Source organism: Durio zibethinus, unplaced genomic scaffold (assembly GCF_047325235.1).
Source record: "Durio zibethinus cultivar Kanyao isolate XHJ-2024 unplaced genomic scaffold, ASM4732523v1 HiC_scaffold_61, whole genome shotgun sequence".
Lineage (NCBI taxonomy): Eukaryota > Viridiplantae > Streptophyta > Magnoliopsida > Malvales > Malvaceae > Durio > Durio zibethinus.
The window spans coordinates 13,282-28,425 of record NW_028322684.1 but is presented as its reverse complement, the minus strand read 5'-3'; the positions used below and the strand labels follow the sequence as shown (position 1 = coordinate 28,425).

The 15,144-nt window shown below is 51.3% G+C and overlaps 35 non-coding genes across 35 annotated transcripts; all 35 read right to left on the bottom strand.

Annotated features, from left to right (window-relative positions):
* Window positions 1-377: 377 nt before the first annotated feature.
* On the bottom strand, window positions 378-496 carry LOC149510200 (5S ribosomal RNA). The gene has a single exon (XR_016335589.1). It is a non-coding gene; the product is annotated as a 5S ribosomal RNA (ribosomal RNA).
* Window positions 497-808: 312 nt separating this feature from the next.
* LOC149510199 (5S ribosomal RNA) lies at window positions 809-927 on the bottom strand. Its single transcript, XR_016335588.1, has one exon. It is a non-coding gene; the product is annotated as a 5S ribosomal RNA (ribosomal RNA).
* A 312-nt stretch (window positions 928-1,239) lies between these two features.
* Window positions 1,240-1,358, bottom strand: LOC149510198 (5S ribosomal RNA). The gene has a single exon (XR_016335657.1). It is a non-coding gene; the product is annotated as a 5S ribosomal RNA (ribosomal RNA).
* Window positions 1,359-1,670: 312 nt separating this feature from the next.
* Window positions 1,671-1,789, bottom strand: LOC149510197 (5S ribosomal RNA). The gene has a single exon (XR_016335656.1). It is a non-coding gene; the product is annotated as a 5S ribosomal RNA (ribosomal RNA).
* A 312-nt stretch (window positions 1,790-2,101) lies between these two features.
* On the bottom strand, window positions 2,102-2,220 carry LOC149510196 (5S ribosomal RNA). The gene has a single exon (XR_016335655.1). It is a non-coding gene; the product is annotated as a 5S ribosomal RNA (ribosomal RNA).
* A 312-nt stretch (window positions 2,221-2,532) lies between these two features.
* LOC149510195 (5S ribosomal RNA) lies at window positions 2,533-2,651 on the bottom strand. Its single transcript, XR_016335654.1, has one exon. It is a non-coding gene; the product is annotated as a 5S ribosomal RNA (ribosomal RNA).
* A 312-nt stretch (window positions 2,652-2,963) lies between these two features.
* LOC149510194 (5S ribosomal RNA) lies at window positions 2,964-3,082 on the bottom strand. Its single transcript, XR_016335653.1, has one exon. It is a non-coding gene; the product is annotated as a 5S ribosomal RNA (ribosomal RNA).
* A 312-nt stretch (window positions 3,083-3,394) lies between these two features.
* On the bottom strand, window positions 3,395-3,513 carry LOC149510193 (5S ribosomal RNA). Its single transcript, XR_016335651.1, has one exon. It is a non-coding gene; the product is annotated as a 5S ribosomal RNA (ribosomal RNA).
* Window positions 3,514-3,825: 312 nt separating this feature from the next.
* LOC149510192 (5S ribosomal RNA) lies at window positions 3,826-3,944 on the bottom strand. The gene has a single exon (XR_016335649.1). It is a non-coding gene; the product is annotated as a 5S ribosomal RNA (ribosomal RNA).
* Window positions 3,945-4,256: 312 nt separating this feature from the next.
* LOC149510191 (5S ribosomal RNA) lies at window positions 4,257-4,375 on the bottom strand. The gene has a single exon (XR_016335648.1). It is a non-coding gene; the product is annotated as a 5S ribosomal RNA (ribosomal RNA).
* Window positions 4,376-4,687: 312 nt separating this feature from the next.
* Window positions 4,688-4,806, bottom strand: LOC149510190 (5S ribosomal RNA). Its single transcript, XR_016335647.1, has one exon. It is a non-coding gene; the product is annotated as a 5S ribosomal RNA (ribosomal RNA).
* A 312-nt stretch (window positions 4,807-5,118) lies between these two features.
* Window positions 5,119-5,237, bottom strand: LOC149510189 (5S ribosomal RNA). Its single transcript, XR_016335646.1, has one exon. It is a non-coding gene; the product is annotated as a 5S ribosomal RNA (ribosomal RNA).
* A 312-nt stretch (window positions 5,238-5,549) lies between these two features.
* Window positions 5,550-5,668, bottom strand: LOC149510188 (5S ribosomal RNA). The gene has a single exon (XR_016335645.1). It is a non-coding gene; the product is annotated as a 5S ribosomal RNA (ribosomal RNA).
* A 312-nt stretch (window positions 5,669-5,980) lies between these two features.
* Window positions 5,981-6,099, bottom strand: LOC149510187 (5S ribosomal RNA). Its single transcript, XR_016335644.1, has one exon. It is a non-coding gene; the product is annotated as a 5S ribosomal RNA (ribosomal RNA).
* Window positions 6,100-6,411: 312 nt separating this feature from the next.
* LOC149510186 (5S ribosomal RNA) lies at window positions 6,412-6,530 on the bottom strand. The gene has a single exon (XR_016335643.1). It is a non-coding gene; the product is annotated as a 5S ribosomal RNA (ribosomal RNA).
* Window positions 6,531-6,842: 312 nt separating this feature from the next.
* On the bottom strand, window positions 6,843-6,961 carry LOC149510185 (5S ribosomal RNA). Its single transcript, XR_016335642.1, has one exon. It is a non-coding gene; the product is annotated as a 5S ribosomal RNA (ribosomal RNA).
* Window positions 6,962-7,273: 312 nt separating this feature from the next.
* LOC149510184 (5S ribosomal RNA) lies at window positions 7,274-7,392 on the bottom strand. The gene has a single exon (XR_016335641.1). It is a non-coding gene; the product is annotated as a 5S ribosomal RNA (ribosomal RNA).
* Window positions 7,393-7,672: 280 nt separating this feature from the next.
* On the bottom strand, window positions 7,673-7,791 carry LOC149510183 (5S ribosomal RNA). Its single transcript, XR_016335638.1, has one exon. It is a non-coding gene; the product is annotated as a 5S ribosomal RNA (ribosomal RNA).
* Window positions 7,792-8,103: 312 nt separating this feature from the next.
* Window positions 8,104-8,222, bottom strand: LOC149510182 (5S ribosomal RNA). Its single transcript, XR_016335637.1, has one exon. It is a non-coding gene; the product is annotated as a 5S ribosomal RNA (ribosomal RNA).
* A 312-nt stretch (window positions 8,223-8,534) lies between these two features.
* Window positions 8,535-8,653, bottom strand: LOC149510181 (5S ribosomal RNA). Its single transcript, XR_016335636.1, has one exon. It is a non-coding gene; the product is annotated as a 5S ribosomal RNA (ribosomal RNA).
* Window positions 8,654-8,933: 280 nt separating this feature from the next.
* Window positions 8,934-9,052, bottom strand: LOC149510180 (5S ribosomal RNA). Its single transcript, XR_016335604.1, has one exon. It is a non-coding gene; the product is annotated as a 5S ribosomal RNA (ribosomal RNA).
* A 312-nt stretch (window positions 9,053-9,364) lies between these two features.
* LOC149510179 (5S ribosomal RNA) lies at window positions 9,365-9,483 on the bottom strand. Its single transcript, XR_016335635.1, has one exon. It is a non-coding gene; the product is annotated as a 5S ribosomal RNA (ribosomal RNA).
* Window positions 9,484-9,795: 312 nt separating this feature from the next.
* On the bottom strand, window positions 9,796-9,914 carry LOC149510178 (5S ribosomal RNA). Its single transcript, XR_016335603.1, has one exon. It is a non-coding gene; the product is annotated as a 5S ribosomal RNA (ribosomal RNA).
* A 312-nt stretch (window positions 9,915-10,226) lies between these two features.
* On the bottom strand, window positions 10,227-10,345 carry LOC149510177 (5S ribosomal RNA). Its single transcript, XR_016335634.1, has one exon. It is a non-coding gene; the product is annotated as a 5S ribosomal RNA (ribosomal RNA).
* Window positions 10,346-10,657: 312 nt separating this feature from the next.
* On the bottom strand, window positions 10,658-10,776 carry LOC149510176 (5S ribosomal RNA). The gene has a single exon (XR_016335633.1). It is a non-coding gene; the product is annotated as a 5S ribosomal RNA (ribosomal RNA).
* Window positions 10,777-11,088: 312 nt separating this feature from the next.
* LOC149510175 (5S ribosomal RNA) lies at window positions 11,089-11,207 on the bottom strand. The gene has a single exon (XR_016335590.1). It is a non-coding gene; the product is annotated as a 5S ribosomal RNA (ribosomal RNA).
* Window positions 11,208-11,519: 312 nt separating this feature from the next.
* LOC149510174 (5S ribosomal RNA) lies at window positions 11,520-11,638 on the bottom strand. The gene has a single exon (XR_016335602.1). It is a non-coding gene; the product is annotated as a 5S ribosomal RNA (ribosomal RNA).
* Window positions 11,639-11,950: 312 nt separating this feature from the next.
* On the bottom strand, window positions 11,951-12,069 carry LOC149510173 (5S ribosomal RNA). Its single transcript, XR_016335632.1, has one exon. It is a non-coding gene; the product is annotated as a 5S ribosomal RNA (ribosomal RNA).
* A 311-nt stretch (window positions 12,070-12,380) lies between these two features.
* On the bottom strand, window positions 12,381-12,499 carry LOC149510172 (5S ribosomal RNA). Its single transcript, XR_016335631.1, has one exon. It is a non-coding gene; the product is annotated as a 5S ribosomal RNA (ribosomal RNA).
* Window positions 12,500-12,811: 312 nt separating this feature from the next.
* Window positions 12,812-12,930, bottom strand: LOC149510171 (5S ribosomal RNA). Its single transcript, XR_016335630.1, has one exon. It is a non-coding gene; the product is annotated as a 5S ribosomal RNA (ribosomal RNA).
* A 313-nt stretch (window positions 12,931-13,243) lies between these two features.
* Window positions 13,244-13,362, bottom strand: LOC149510170 (5S ribosomal RNA). The gene has a single exon (XR_016335629.1). It is a non-coding gene; the product is annotated as a 5S ribosomal RNA (ribosomal RNA).
* Window positions 13,363-13,675: 313 nt separating this feature from the next.
* Window positions 13,676-13,794, bottom strand: LOC149510169 (5S ribosomal RNA). Its single transcript, XR_016335626.1, has one exon. It is a non-coding gene; the product is annotated as a 5S ribosomal RNA (ribosomal RNA).
* Window positions 13,795-14,106: 312 nt separating this feature from the next.
* LOC149510168 (5S ribosomal RNA) lies at window positions 14,107-14,225 on the bottom strand. Its single transcript, XR_016335625.1, has one exon. It is a non-coding gene; the product is annotated as a 5S ribosomal RNA (ribosomal RNA).
* A 312-nt stretch (window positions 14,226-14,537) lies between these two features.
* On the bottom strand, window positions 14,538-14,656 carry LOC149510167 (5S ribosomal RNA). The gene has a single exon (XR_016335624.1). It is a non-coding gene; the product is annotated as a 5S ribosomal RNA (ribosomal RNA).
* Window positions 14,657-14,968: 312 nt separating this feature from the next.
* Window positions 14,969-15,087, bottom strand: LOC149510166 (5S ribosomal RNA). Its single transcript, XR_016335601.1, has one exon. It is a non-coding gene; the product is annotated as a 5S ribosomal RNA (ribosomal RNA).
* Between the last annotated feature and the right edge of the window lie 57 nt (window positions 15,088-15,144).

The following is a 15,144-nucleotide window of genomic DNA, read 5'->3' as shown; positions in this document are numbered from 1 at the left end:
CCAAGCACGCTTAACTGCGGAGTTCTGATGGGATCCGGTGCTTTAGTGCTGGTATGATCGCACCCGTCACTTCTTGCGCAAATTATGTATCCGACCCTTCCTTTCCCGTGCGTTGCTCGACGTGTCACACGCGAGCCCCCGTCCAAAAGATTACGCAATACGCCAAGAAGAGGGGGTTCATCGATTTCTCAACCCGTCATCGATTAATCGCCGCGAACGGTAATCGGCGAGCAAACGATTAAGTATGCAGTAATTGCGACGGACGGATACCAAAAACTAAAAAGAACGTGAGGTGCTGCGAACGGCAATCAACGAACAAGCCCAAGTGCCTGCACGGCAATAAACGACGGAAGAATACCGGAAATTAAAAAGAACGATGAGTGCAACACGAGGACTTCCCAGGAGGTCACCCATCCTAGTACTACTCTCGCCCAAGCACGCTTAACTGCGGAGTTCTGATGGGATCCGGTGCTTTAGTGCTGGTATGATCGCACCCGTCACTTCTTGCGCAAATTATGTATCCGACCCTTCCTTTCCCGTGCGTTGCTCGACGTGTCACACGCGAGCCCCCGTCCAAAAGATTACGCAATACGCCAAGAAGAGGGGGTTCATCGATTTCTCAACCCGTCATCGATTAATCGCCGCGAACGGTAATCGGCGAGCAAACGATTAAGTATGCAGTAATTGCGACGGACGGATACCAAAAACTAAAAAGAACGTGAGGTGCTGCGAACGGCAATCAACGAACAAGCCCAAGTGCCTGCACGGCAATAAACGACGGAAGAATACCGGAAATTAAAAAGAACGAGGAGTGCAACACGAGGACTTCCCAGGAGGTCACCCATCCTAGTACTACTCTCGCCCAAGCACGCTTAACTGCGGAGTTCTGATGGGATCCGGTGCTTTAGTGCTGGTATGATCGCACCCGTCACTTCTTGCGCAAATTATGTATCCGACCCTTCCTTTCCCGTGCGTTGCTCGACGTGTCACACGCGAGCCCCCGTCCAAAAGATTACGCAATACGCCAAGAAGAGGGGGTTCATCGATTTCTCAACCCGTCATCGATTAATCGCCGCGAACGGTAATCGGCGAGCAAACGATTAAGTATGCAGTAATTGCGACGGACGGATACCAAAAACTAAAAAGAACGTGAGGTGCTGCGAACGGCAATCAACGAACAAGCCCAAGTGCCTGCACGGCAATAAACGACGGAAGAATACCGGAAATTAAAAAGAACGAGGAGTGCAACACGAGGACTTCCCAGGAGGTCACCCATCCTAGTACTACTCTCGCCCAAGCACGCTTAACTGCGGAGTTCTGATGGGATCCGGTGCTTTAGTGCTGGTATGATCGCACCCGTCACTTCTTGCGCAAATTATGTATCCGACCCTTCCTTTCCCGTGCGTTGCTCGACGTGTCACACGCGAGCCCCCGTCCAAAAGATTACGCAATACGCCAAGAAGAGGGGGTTCATCGATTTCTCAACCCGTCATCGATTAATCGCCGCGAACGGTAATCGGCGAGCAAACGATTAAGTATGCAGTAATTGCGACGGACGGATACCAAAAACTAAAAAGAACGTGAGGTGCTGCGAACGGCAATCAACGAACAAGCCCAAGTGCCTGCACGGCAATAAACGACGGAAGAATACCGGAAATTAAAAAGAACGAGGAGTGCAACACGAGGACTTCCCAGGAGGTCACCCATCCTAGTACTACTCTCGCCCAAGCACGCTTAACTGCGGAGTTCTGATGGGATCCGGTGCTTTAGTGCTGGTATGATCGCACCCGTCACTTCTTGCGCAAATTATGTATCCGACCCTTCCTTTCCCGTGCGTTGCTCGACGTGTCACACGCGAGCCCCCGTCCAAAAGATTACGCAATACGCCAAGAAGAGGGGGTTCATCGATTTCTCAACCCGTCATCGATTAATCGCCGCGAACGGTAATCGGCGAGCAAACGATTAAGTATGCAGTAATTGCGACGGACGGATACCAAAAACTAAAAAGAACGTGAGGTGCTGCGAACGGCAATCAACGAACAAGCCCAAGTGCCTGCACGGCAATAAACGACGGAAGAATACCGGAAATTAAAAAGAACGAGGAGTGCAACACGAGGACTTCCCAGGAGGTCACCCATCCTAGTACTACTCTCGCCCAAGCACGCTTAACTGCGGAGTTCTGATGGGATCCGGTGCTTTAGTGCTGGTATGATCGCACCCGTCACTTCTTGCGCAAATTATGTATCCGACCCTTCCTTTCCCGTGCGTTGCTCGACGTGTCACACGCGAGCCCCCGTCCAAAAGATTACGCAATACGCCAAGAAGAGGGGGTTCATCGATTTCTCAACCCGTCATCGATTAATCGCCGCGAACGGTAATCGGCGAGCAAACGATTAAGTATGCAGTAATTGCGACGGACGGATACCAAAAACTAAAAAGAACGTGAGGTGCTGCGAACGGCAATCAACGAACAAGCCCAAGTGCCTGCACGGCAATAAACGACGGAAGAATACCGGAAATTAAAAAGAACGAGGAGTGCAACACGAGGACTTCCCAGGAGGTCACCCATCCTAGTACTACTCTCGCCCAAGCACGCTTAACTGCGGAGTTCTGATGGGATCCGGTGCTTTAGTGCTGGTATGATCGCACCCGTCACTTCTTGCGCAAATTATGTATCCGACCCTTCCTTTCCCGTGCGTTGCTCGACGTGTCACACGCGAGCCCCCGTCCAAAAGATTACGCAATACGCCAAGAAGAGGGGGTTCATCGATTTCTCAACCCGTCATCGATTAATCGCCGCGAACGGTAATCGGCGAGCAAACGATTAAGTATGCAGTAATTGCGACGGACGGATACCAAAAACTAAAAAGAACGTGAGGTGCTGCGAACGGCAATCAACGAACAAGCCCAAGTGCCTGCACGGCAATAAACGACGGAAGAATACCGGAAATTAAAAAGAACGAGGAGTGCAACACGAGGACTTCCCAGGAGGTCACCCATCCTAGTACTACTCTCGCCCAAGCACGCTTAACTGCGGAGTTCTGATGGGATCCGGTGCTTTAGTGCTGGTATGATCGCACCCGTCACTTCTTGCGCAAATTATGTATCCGACCCTTCCTTTCCCGTGCGTTGCTCGACGTGTCACACGCGAGCCCCCGTCCAAAAGATTACGCAATACGCCAAGAAGAGGGGGTTCATCGATTTCTCAACCCGTCATCGATTAATCGCCGCGAACGGTAATCGGCGAGCAAACGATTAAGTATGCAGTAATTGCGACGGACGGATACCAAAAACTAAAAAGAACGTGAGGTGCTGCGAACGGCAATCAACGAACAAGCCCAAGTGCCTGCACGGCAATAAACGACGGAAGAATACCGGAAATTAAAAAGAACGAGGAGTGCAACACGAGGACTTCCCAGGAGGTCACCCATCCTAGTACTACTCTCGCCCAAGCACGCTTAACTGCGGAGTTCTGATGGGATCCGGTGCTTTAGTGCTGGTATGATCGCACCCGTCACTTCTTGCGCAAATTATGTATCCGACCCTTCCTTTCCCGTGCGTTGCTCGACGTGTCACACGCGAGCCCCCGTCCAAAAGATTACGCAATACGCCAAGAAGAGGGGGTTCATCGATTTCTCAACCCGTCATCGATTAATCGCCGCGAACGGTAATCGGCGAGCAAACGATTAAGTATGCAGTAATTGCGACGGACGGATACCAAAAACTAAAAAGAACGTGAGGTGCTGCGAACGGCAATCAACGAACAAGCCCAAGTGCCTGCACGGCAATAAACGACGGAAGAATACCGGAAATTAAAAAGAACGAGGAGTGCAACACGAGGACTTCCCAGGAGGTCACCCATCCTAGTACTACTCTCGCCCAAGCACGCTTAACTGCGGAGTTCTGATGGGATCCGGTGCTTTAGTGCTGGTATGATCGCACCCGTCACTTCTTGCGCAAATTATGTATCCGACCCTTCCTTTCCCGTGCGTTGCTCGACGTGTCACACGCGAGCCCCCGTCCAAAAGATTACGCAATACGCCAAGAAGAGGGGGTTCATCGATTTCTCAACCCGTCATCGATTAATCGCCGCGAACGGTAATCGGCGAGCAAACGATTAAGTATGCAGTAATTGCGACGGACGGATACCAAAAACTAAAAAGAACGTGAGGTGCTGCGAACGGCAATCAACGAACAAGCCCAAGTGCCTGCACGGCAATAAACGACGGAAGAATACCGGAAATTAAAAAGAACGAGGAGTGCAACACGAGGACTTCCCAGGAGGTCACCCATCCTAGTACTACTCTCGCCCAAGCACGCTTAACTGCGGAGTTCTGATGGGATCCGGTGCTTTAGTGCTGGTATGATCGCACCCGTCACTTCTTGCGCAAATTATGTATCCGACCCTTCCTTTCCCGTGCGTTGCTCGACGTGTCACACGCGAGCCCCCGTCCAAAAGATTACGCAATACGCCAAGAAGAGGGGGTTCATCGATTTCTCAACCCGTCATCGATTAATCGCCGCGAACGGTAATCGGCGAGCAAACGATTAAGTATGCAGTAATTGCGACGGACGGATACCAAAAACTAAAAAGAACGTGAGGTGCTGCGAACGGCAATCAACGAACAAGCCCAAGTGCCTGCACGGCAATAAACGACGGAAGAATACCGGAAATTAAAAAGAACGAGGAGTGCAACACGAGGACTTCCCAGGAGGTCACCCATCCTAGTACTACTCTCGCCCAAGCACGCTTAACTGCGGAGTTCTGATGGGATCCGGTGCTTTAGTGCTGGTATGATCGCACCCGTCACTTCTTGCGCAAATTATGTATCCGACCCTTCCTTTCCCGTGCGTTGCTCGACGTGTCACACGCGAGCCCCCGTCCAAAAGATTACGCAATACGCCAAGAAGAGGGGGTTCATCGATTTCTCAACCCGTCATCGATTAATCGCCGCGAACGGTAATCGGCGAGCAAACGATTAAGTATGCAGTAATTGCGACGGACGGATACCAAAAACTAAAAAGAACGTGAGGTGCTGCGAACGGCAATCAACGAACAAGCCCAAGTGCCTGCACGGCAATAAACGACGGAAGAATACCGGAAATTAAAAAGAACGAGGAGTGCAACACGAGGACTTCCCAGGAGGTCACCCATCCTAGTACTACTCTCGCCCAAGCACGCTTAACTGCGGAGTTCTGATGGGATCCGGTGCTTTAGTGCTGGTATGATCGCACCCGTCACTTCTTGCGCAAATTATGTATCCGACCCTTCCTTTCCCGTGCGTTGCTCGACGTGTCACACGCGAGCCCCCGTCCAAAAGATTACGCAATACGCCAAGAAGAGGGGGTTCATCGATTTCTCAACCCGTCATCGATTAATCGCCGCGAACGGTAATCGGCGAGCAAACGATTAAGTATGCAGTAATTGCGACGGACGGATACCAAAAACTAAAAAGAACGTGAGGTGCTGCGAACGGCAATCAACGAACAAGCCCAAGTGCCTGCACGGCAATAAACGACGGAAGAATACCGGAAATTAAAAAGAACGAGGAGTGCAACACGAGGACTTCCCAGGAGGTCACCCATCCTAGTACTACTCTCGCCCAAGCACGCTTAACTGCGGAGTTCTGATGGGATCCGGTGCTTTAGTGCTGGTATGATCGCACCCGTCACTTCTTGCGCAAATTATGTATCCGACCCTTCCTTTCCCGTGCGTTGCTCGACGTGTCACACGCGAGCCCCCGTCCAAAAGATTACGCAATACGCCAAGAAGAGGGGGTTCATCGATTTCTCAACCCGTCATCGATTAATCGCCGCGAACGGTAATCGGCGAGCAAACGATTAAGTATGCAGTAATTGCGACGGACGGATACCAAAAACTAAAAAGAACGTGAGGTGCTGCGAACGGCAATCAACGAACAAGCCCAAGTGCCTGCACGGCAATAAACGACGGAAGAATACCGGAAATTAAAAAGAACGAGGAGTGCAACACGAGGACTTCCCAGGAGGTCACCCATCCTAGTACTACTCTCGCCCAAGCACGCTTAACTGCGGAGTTCTGATGGGATCCGGTGCTTTAGTGCTGGTATGATCGCACCCGTCACTTCTTGCGCAAATTATGTATCCGACCCTTCCTTTCCCGTGCGTTGCTCGACGTGTCACACGCGAGCCCCCGTCCAAAAGATTACGCAATACGCCAAGAAGAGGGGGTTCATCGATTTCTCAACCCGTCATCGATTAATCGCCGCGAACGGTAATCGGCGAGCAAACGATTAAGTATGCAGTAATTGCGACGGACGGATACCAAAAACTAAAAAGAACGTGAGGTGCTGCGAACGGCAATCAACGAACAAGCCCAAGTGCCTGCACGGCAATAAACGACGGAAGAATACCGGAAATTAAAAAGAACGAGGAGTGCAACACGAGGACTTCCCAGGAGGTCACCCATCCTAGTACTACTCTCGCCCAAGCACGCTTAACTGCGGAGTTCTGATGGGATCCGGTGCTTTAGTGCTGGTATGATCGCACCCGTCACTTCTTGCGCAAATTATGTATCCGACCCTTCCTTTCCCGTGCGTTGCTCGACGTGTCACACGCGAGCCCCCGTCCAAAAGATTACGCAATACGCCAAGAAGAGGGGGTTCATCGATTTCTCAACCCGTCATCGATTAATCGCCGCGAACGGTAATCGGCGAGCAAACGATTAAGTATGCAGTAATTGCGACGGACGGATACCAAAAACTAAAAAGAACGTGAGGTGCTGCGAACGGCAATCAACGAACAAGCCCAAGTGCCTGCACGGCAATAAACGACGGAAGAATACCGGAAATTAAAAAGAACGAGGAGTGCAACACGAGGACTTCCCAGGAGGTCACCCATCCTAGTACTACTCTCGCCCAAGCACGCTTAACTGCGGAGTTCTGATGGGATCCGGTGCTTTAGTGCTGGTATGATCGCACCCGTCACTTCTTGCGCAAATTATGTATCCGACCCTTCCTTTCCCGTGCGTTGCTCGACGTGTCACACGCGAGCCCCCGTCCAAAAGATTACGCAATACGCCAAGAAGAGGGGGTTCATCGATTTCTCAACCCGTCATCGATTAATCGCCGCGAACGGTAATCGGCGAGCAAACGATTAAGTATGCAGTAATTGCGACGGACGGATACCAAAAACTAAAAAGAACGTGAGGTGCTGCGAACGGCAATCAACGAACAAGCCCAAGTGCCTGCACGGCAATAAACGACGGAAGAATACCGGAAATTAAAAAGAACGAGGAGTGCAACACGAGGACTTCCCAGGAGGTCACCCATCCTAGTACTACTCTCGCCCAAGCACGCTTAACTGCGGAGTTCTGATGGGATCCGGTGCTTTAGTGCTGGTATGATCGCACCCGTCACTTCTTGCGCAAATTATGTATCCGACCCTTCCTTTCCCGTGCGTTGCTCGACGTGTCACACGCGAGCCCCCGTCCAAAAGATTACGCAATACGCCAAGAAGAGGGGGTTCATCGATTTCTCAACCCGTCATCGATTAATCGCCGCGAACGGTAATCGGCGAGCAAACGATTAAGTATGCAGTAATTGCGACGGACGGATACCAAAAACTAAAAAGAACGTGAGGTGCTGCGAACGGCAATAAACGACGGAAGAATACCGGAAATTAAAAAGAACGAGGAGTGCAACACGAGGACTTCCCAGGAGGTCACCCATCCTAGTACTACTCTCGCCCAAGCACGCTTAACTGCGGAGTTCTGATGGGATCCGGTGCTTTAGTGCTGGTATGATCGCACCCGTCACTTCTTGCGCAAATTATGTATCCGACCCTTCCTTTCCCGTGCGTTGCTCGACGTGTCACACGCGAGCCCCCGTCCAAAAGATTACGCAATACGCCAAGAAGAGGGGGTTCATCGATTTCTCAACCCGTCATCGATTAATCGCCGCGAACGGTAATCGGCGAGCAAACGATTAAGTATGCAGTAATTGCGACGGACGGATACCAAAAACTAAAAAGAACGTGAGGTGCTGCGAACGGCAATCAACGAACAAGCCCAAGTGCCTGCACGGCAATAAACGACGGAAGAATACCGGAAATTAAAAAGAACGAGGAGTGCAACACGAGGACTTCCCAGGAGGTCACCCATCCTAGTACTACTCTCGCCCAAGCACGCTTAACTGCGGAGTTCTGATGGGATCCGGTGCTTTAGTGCTGGTATGATCGCACCCGTCACTTCTTGCGCAAATTATGTATCCGACCCTTCCTTTCCCGTGCGTTGCTCGACGTGTCACACGCGAGCCCCCGTCCAAAAGATTACGCAATACGCCAAGAAGAGGGGGTTCATCGATTTCTCAACCCGTCATCGATTAATCGCCGCGAACGGTAATCGGCGAGCAAACGATTAAGTATGCAGTAATTGCGACGGACGGATACCAAAAACTAAAAAGAACGTGAGGTGCTGCGAACGGCAATCAACGAACAAGCCCAAGTGCCTGCACGGCAATAAACGACGGAAGAATACCGGAAATTAAAAAGAACGAGGAGTGCAACACGAGGACTTCCCAGGAGGTCACCCATCCTAGTACTACTCTCGCCCAAGCACGCTTAACTGCGGAGTTCTGATGGGATCCGGTGCTTTAGTGCTGGTATGATCGCACCCGTCACTTCTTGCGCAAATTATGTATCCGACCCTTCCTTTCCCGTGCGTTGCTCGACGTGTCACACGCGAGCCCCCGTCCAAAAGATTACGCAATACGCCAAGAAGAGGGGGTTCATCGATTTCTCAACCCGTCATCGATTAATCGCCGCGAACGGTAATCGGCGAGCAAACGATTAAGTATGCAGTAATTGCGACGGACGGATACCAAAAACTAAAAAGAACGTGAGGTGCTGCGAACGGCAATAAACGACGGAAGAATACCGGAAATTAAAAAGAACGAGGAGTGCAACACGAGGACTTCCCAGGAGGTCACCCATCCTAGTACTACTCTCGCCCAAGCGCGCTTAACTGCGGAGTTCTGATGGGATCCGGTGCTTTAGTGCTGGTATGATCGCACCCGTCACTTCTTGCGCAAATTATGTATCCGACCCTTCCTTTCCCGTGCGTTGCTCGACGTGTCACACGCGAGCCCCCGTCCAAAAGATTACGCAATACGCCAAGAAGAGGGGGTTCATCGATTTCTCAACCCGTCATCGATTAATCGCCGCGAACGGTAATCGGCGAGCAAACGATTAAGTATGCAGTAATTGCGACGGACGGATACCAAAAACTAAAAAGAACGTGAGGTGCTGCGAACGGCAATCAACGAACAAGCCCAAGTGCCTGCACGGCAATAAACGACGGAAGAATACCGGAAATTAAAAAGAACGAGGAGTGCAACACGAGGACTTCCCAGGAGGTCACCCATCCTAGTACTACTCTCGCCCAAGCACGCTTAACTGCGGAGTTCTGATGGGATCCGGTGCTTTAGTGCTGGTATGATCGCACCCGTCACTTCTTGCGCAAATTATGTATCCGACCCTTCCTTTCCCGTGCGTTGCTCGACGTGTCACACGCGAGCCCCCGTCCAAAAGATTACGCAATACGCCAAGAAGAGGGGGTTCATCGATTTCTCAACCCGTCATCGATTAATCGCCGCGAACGGTAATCGGCGAGCAAACGATTAAGTATGCAGTAATTGCGACGGACGGATACCAAAAACTAAAAAGAACGTGAGGTGCTGCGAACGGCAATCAACGAACAAGCCCAAGTGCCTGCACGGCAATAAACGACGGAAGAATACCGGAAATTAAAAAGAACGAGGAGTGCAACACGAGGACTTCCCAGGAGGTCACCCATCCTAGTACTACTCTCGCCCAAGCGCGCTTAACTGCGGAGTTCTGATGGGATCCGGTGCTTTAGTGCTGGTATGATCGCACCCGTCACTTCTTGCGCAAATTATGTATCCGACCCTTCCTTTCCCGTGCGTTGCTCGACGTGTCACACGCGAGCCCCCGTCCAAAAGATTACGCAATACGCCAAGAAGAGGGGGTTCATCGATTTCTCAACCCGTCATCGATTAATCGCCGCGAACGGTAATCGGCGAGCAAACGATTAAGTATGCAGTAATTGCGACGGACGGATACCAAAAACTAAAAAGAACGTGAGGTGCTGCGAACGGCAATCAACGAACAAGCCCAAGTGCCTGCACGGCAATAAACGACGGAAGAATACCGGAAATTAAAAAGAACGAGGAGTGCAACACGAGGACTTCCCAGGAGGTCACCCATCCTAGTACTACTCTCGCCCAAGCACGCTTAACTGCGGAGTTCTGATGGGATCCGGTGCTTTAGTGCTGGTATGATCGCACCCGTCACTTCTTGCGCAAATTATGTATCCGACCCTTCCTTTCCCGTGCGTTGCTCGACGTGTCACACGCGAGCCCCCGTCCAAAAGATTACGCAATACGCCAAGAAGAGGGGGTTCATCGATTTCTCAACCCGTCATCGATTAATCGCCGCGAACGGTAATCGGCGAGCAAACGATTAAGTATGCAGTAATTGCGACGGACGGATACCAAAAACTAAAAAGAACGTGAGGTGCTGCGAACGGCAATCAACGAACAAGCCCAAGTGCCTGCACGGCAATAAACGACGGAAGAATACCGGAAATTAAAAAGAACGAGGAGTGCAACACGAGGACTTCCCAGGAGGTCACCCATCCTAGTACTACTCTCGCCCAAGCACGCTTAACTGCGGAGTTCTGATGGGATCCGGTGCTTTAGTGCTGGTATGATCGCACCCGTCACTTCTTGCGCAAATTATGTATCCGACCCTTCCTTTCCCGTGCGTTGCTCGACGTGTCACACGCGAGCCCCCGTCCAAAAGATTACGCAATACGCCAAGAAGAGGGGGTTCATCGATTTCTCAACCCGTCATCGATTAATCGCCGCGAACGGTAATCGGCGAGCAAACGATTAAGTATGCAGTAATTGCGACGGACGGATACCAAAAACTAAAAAGAACGTGAGGTGCTGCGAACGGCAATCAACGAACAAGCCCAAGTGCCTGCACGGCAATAAACGACGGAAGAATACCGGAAATTAAAAAGAACGAGGAGTGCAACACGAGGACTTCCCAGGAGGTCACCCATCCTAGTACTACTCTCGCCCAAGCACGCTTAACTGCGGAGTTCTGATGGGATCCGGTGCTTTAGTGCTGGTGTGATCGCACCCGTCACTTCTTGCGCAAATTATGTATCCGACCCTTCCTTTCCCGTGCGTTGCTCGACGTGTCACACGCGAGCCCCCGTCCAAAAGATTACGCAATACGCCAAGAAGAGGGGGTTCATCGATTTCTCAACCCGTCATCGATTAATCGCCGCGAACGGTAATCGGCGAGCAAACGATTAAGTATGCAGTAATTGCGACGGACGGATACCAAAAACTAAAAAGAACGTGAGGTGCTGCGAACGGCAATCAACGAACAAGCCCAAGTGCCTGCACGGCAATAAACGACGGAAGAATACCGGAAATTAAAAAGAACGAGGAGTGCAACACGAGGACTTCCCAGGAGGTCACCCATCCTAGTACTACTCTCGCCCAAGCGCGCTTAACTGCGGAGTTCTGATGGGATCCGGTGCTTTAGTGCTGGTATGATCGCACCCGTCACTTCTTGCGCAAATTATGTATCCGACCCTTCCTTTCCCGTGCGTTGCTCGACGTGTCACACGCGAGCCCCCGTCCAAAAGATTACGCAATACGCCAAGAAGAGGGGGTTCATCGATTTCTCAACCCGTCATCGATTAATCGCCGCGAACGGTAATCGGCGAGCAAACGATTAAGTATGCAGTAATTGCGACGGACGGATACCAAAAACTAAAAAGAACGTGAGGTGCTGCGAACGGCAATCAACGAACAAGCCCAAGTGCCTGCACGGCAATAAACGACGGAAGAATACCGGAAATTAAAAAGAACGAGGAGTGCAACACGAGGACTTCCCAGGAGGTCACCCATCCTAGTACTACTCTCGCCCAAGCACGCTTAACTGCGGAGTTCTGATGGGATCCGGTGCTTTAGTGCTGGTATGATCGCACCCGTCACTTCTTGCGCAAATTATGTATCCGACCCTTCCTTTCCCGTGCGTTGCTCGACGTGTCACACGCGAGCCCCGTCCAAAAGATTACGCAATACGCCAAGAAGAGGGGGTTCATCGATTTCTCAACCCGTCATCGATTAATCGCCGCGAACGGTAATCGGCGAGCAAACGATTAAGTATGCAGTAATTGCGACGGACGGATACCAAAAACTAAAAAGAACGTGAGGTGCTGCGAACGGCAATCAACGAACAAGCCCAAGTGCCTGCACGGCAATAAACGACGGAAGAATACCGGAAATTAAAAAGAACGAGGAGTGCAACACGAGGACTTCCCAGGAGGTCACCCATCCTAGTACTACTCTCGCCCAAGCACGCTTAACTGCGGAGTTCTGATGGGATCCGGTGCTTTAGTGCTGGTATGATCGCACCCGTCACTTCTTGCGCAAATTATGTATCCGACCCTTCCTTTCCCGTGCGTTGCTCGACGTGTCACACGCGAGCCCCCGTCCAAAAGATTACGCAATACGCCAAGAAGAGGGGGTTCATCGATTTCTCAACCCGTCATCGATTAATCGCCGCGAACGGTAATCGGCGAGCAAACGATTAAGTATGCAGTAATTGCGACGGACGGATACCAAAAACTAAAAAGAACGTGAGGTGCTGCGAACGGCAATCAACGAACAAGCCCAAGTGCCTGCACGGCAATAAACGACGGAAGAATACCGGAAATTAAAAAGAACGAGGAGTGCAACACGAGGACTTCCCAGGAGGTCACCCATCCTAGTACTACTCTCGCCCAAGCACGCTTAACTGCGGAGTTCTGATGGGATCCGGTGCTTTAGTGCTGGTATGATCGCACCCGTCACTTCTTGCGCAAATTATGTATCCGACCCTTCCTTTCCCGTGCGTTGCTCGACGTGTCACACGCGAGCCCCCGTCCAAAAGATTACGCAATACGCCAAGAAGAGGGGGGTTCATCGATTTCTCAACCCGTCATCGATTAATCGCCGCGAACGGTAATCGGCGAGCAAACGATTAAGTATGCAGTAATTGCGACGGACGGATACCAAAAACTAAAAAGAACGTGAGGTGCTGCGAACGGCAATCAACGAACAAGCCCAAGTGCCTGCACGGCAATAAACGACGGAAGAATACCGGAAATTAAAAAGAACGAGGAGTGCAACACGAGGACTTCCCAGGAGGTCACCCATCCTAGTACTACTCTCGCCCAAGCACGCTTAACTGCGGAGTTCTGATGGGATCCGGTGCTTTAGTGCTGGTATGATCGCACCCGTCACTTCTTGCGCAAATTATGTATCCGACCCTTCCTTTCCCGTGCGTTGCTCGACGTGTCACACGCGAGCCCCCGTCCAAAAGATTACGCAATACGCCAAGAAGAGGGGGTTTCATCGATTTCTCAACCCGTCATCGATTAATCGCCGCGAACGGTAATCGGCGAGCAAACGATTAAGTATGCAGTAATTGCGACGGACGGATACCAAAAACTAAAAAGAACGTGAGGTGCTGCGAACGGCAATCAACGAACAAGCCCAAGTGCCTGCACGGCAATAAACGACGGAAGAATACCGGAAATTAAAAAGAACGAGGAGTGCAACACGAGGACTTCCCAGGAGGTCACCCATCCTAGTACTACTCTCGCCCAAGCACGCTTAACTGCGGAGTTCTGATGGGATCCGGTGCTTTAGTGCTGGTATGATCGCACCCGTCACTTCTTGCGCAAATTATGTATCCGACCCTTCCTTTCCCGTGCGTTGCTCGACGTGTCACACGCGAGCCCCCGTCCAAAAGATTACGCAATACGCCAAGAAGAGGGGGTTCATCGATTTCTCAACCCGTCATCGATTAATCGCCGCGAACGGTAATCGGCGAGCAAACGATTAAGTATGCAGTAATTGCGACGGACGGATACCAAAAACTAAAAAGAACGTGAGGTGCTGCGAACGGCAATCAACGAACAAGCCCAAGTGCCTGCACGGCAATAAACGACGGAAGAATACCGGAAATTAAAAAGAACGAGGAGTGCAACACGAGGACTTCCCAGGAGGTCACCCATCCTAGTACTACTCTCGCCCAAGCACGCTTAACTGCGGAGTTCTGATGGGATCCGGTGCTTTAGTGCTGGTATGATCGCACCCGTCACTTCTTGCGCAAATTATGTATCCGACCCTTCCTTTCCCGTGCGTTGCTCGACGTGTCACACGCGAGCCCCCGTCCAAAAGATTACGCAATACGCCAAGAAGAGGGGGTTCATCGATTTCTCAACCCGTCATCGATTAATCGCCGCGAACGGTAATCGGCGAGCAAACGATTAAGTATGCAGTAATTGCGACGGACGGATACCAAAAACTAAAAAGAACGTGAGGTGCTGCGAACGGCAATCAACGAACAAGCCCAAGTGCCTGCACGGCAATAAACGACGGAAGAATACCGGAAATTAAAAAGAACGAGGAGTGCAACACGAGGACTTCCCAGGAGGTCACCCATCCTAGTACTACTCTCGCCCAAGCACGCTTAACTGCGGAGTTCTGATGGGATCCGGTGCTTTAGTGCTGGTATGATCGCACCCGTCACTTCTTGCGCAAATTATGTATCCGACCCTTCCTTTCCCGTGCGTTGCTCGACGTGTCACACGCGAGCCCCCGTCCAAAAGATTACGCAATACGCCAAGAAGAGGGGGTTCATCGATTTCTCAACCCGTCATCGATTAATCGCCGCGAACGGTAATCGGCGAGCAAACGATTAAGTATGCAGTAATTGCGACGGACGGATACCAAAAACTAAAAAGAACGTGAGGTGCTGCGAACGGCAATCAACGAACAAGCCCAAGTGCCTGCACGGCAATAAACGACGGAAGAATACCGGAAATTAAAAAGAACGAGGAGTGCAACACGAGGACTTCCCAGGAGGTCACCCATCCTAGTACTACTCTCGCCCAAGCGCGCTTAACTGCGGAGTTCTGATGGGATCCGGTGCTTTAGTGCTGGTATGATCGCACCCGTCACTTCTTGCGCAAATTATGTATCCGACCCTTCCTTTCCCGTGCGTTGCTCGACG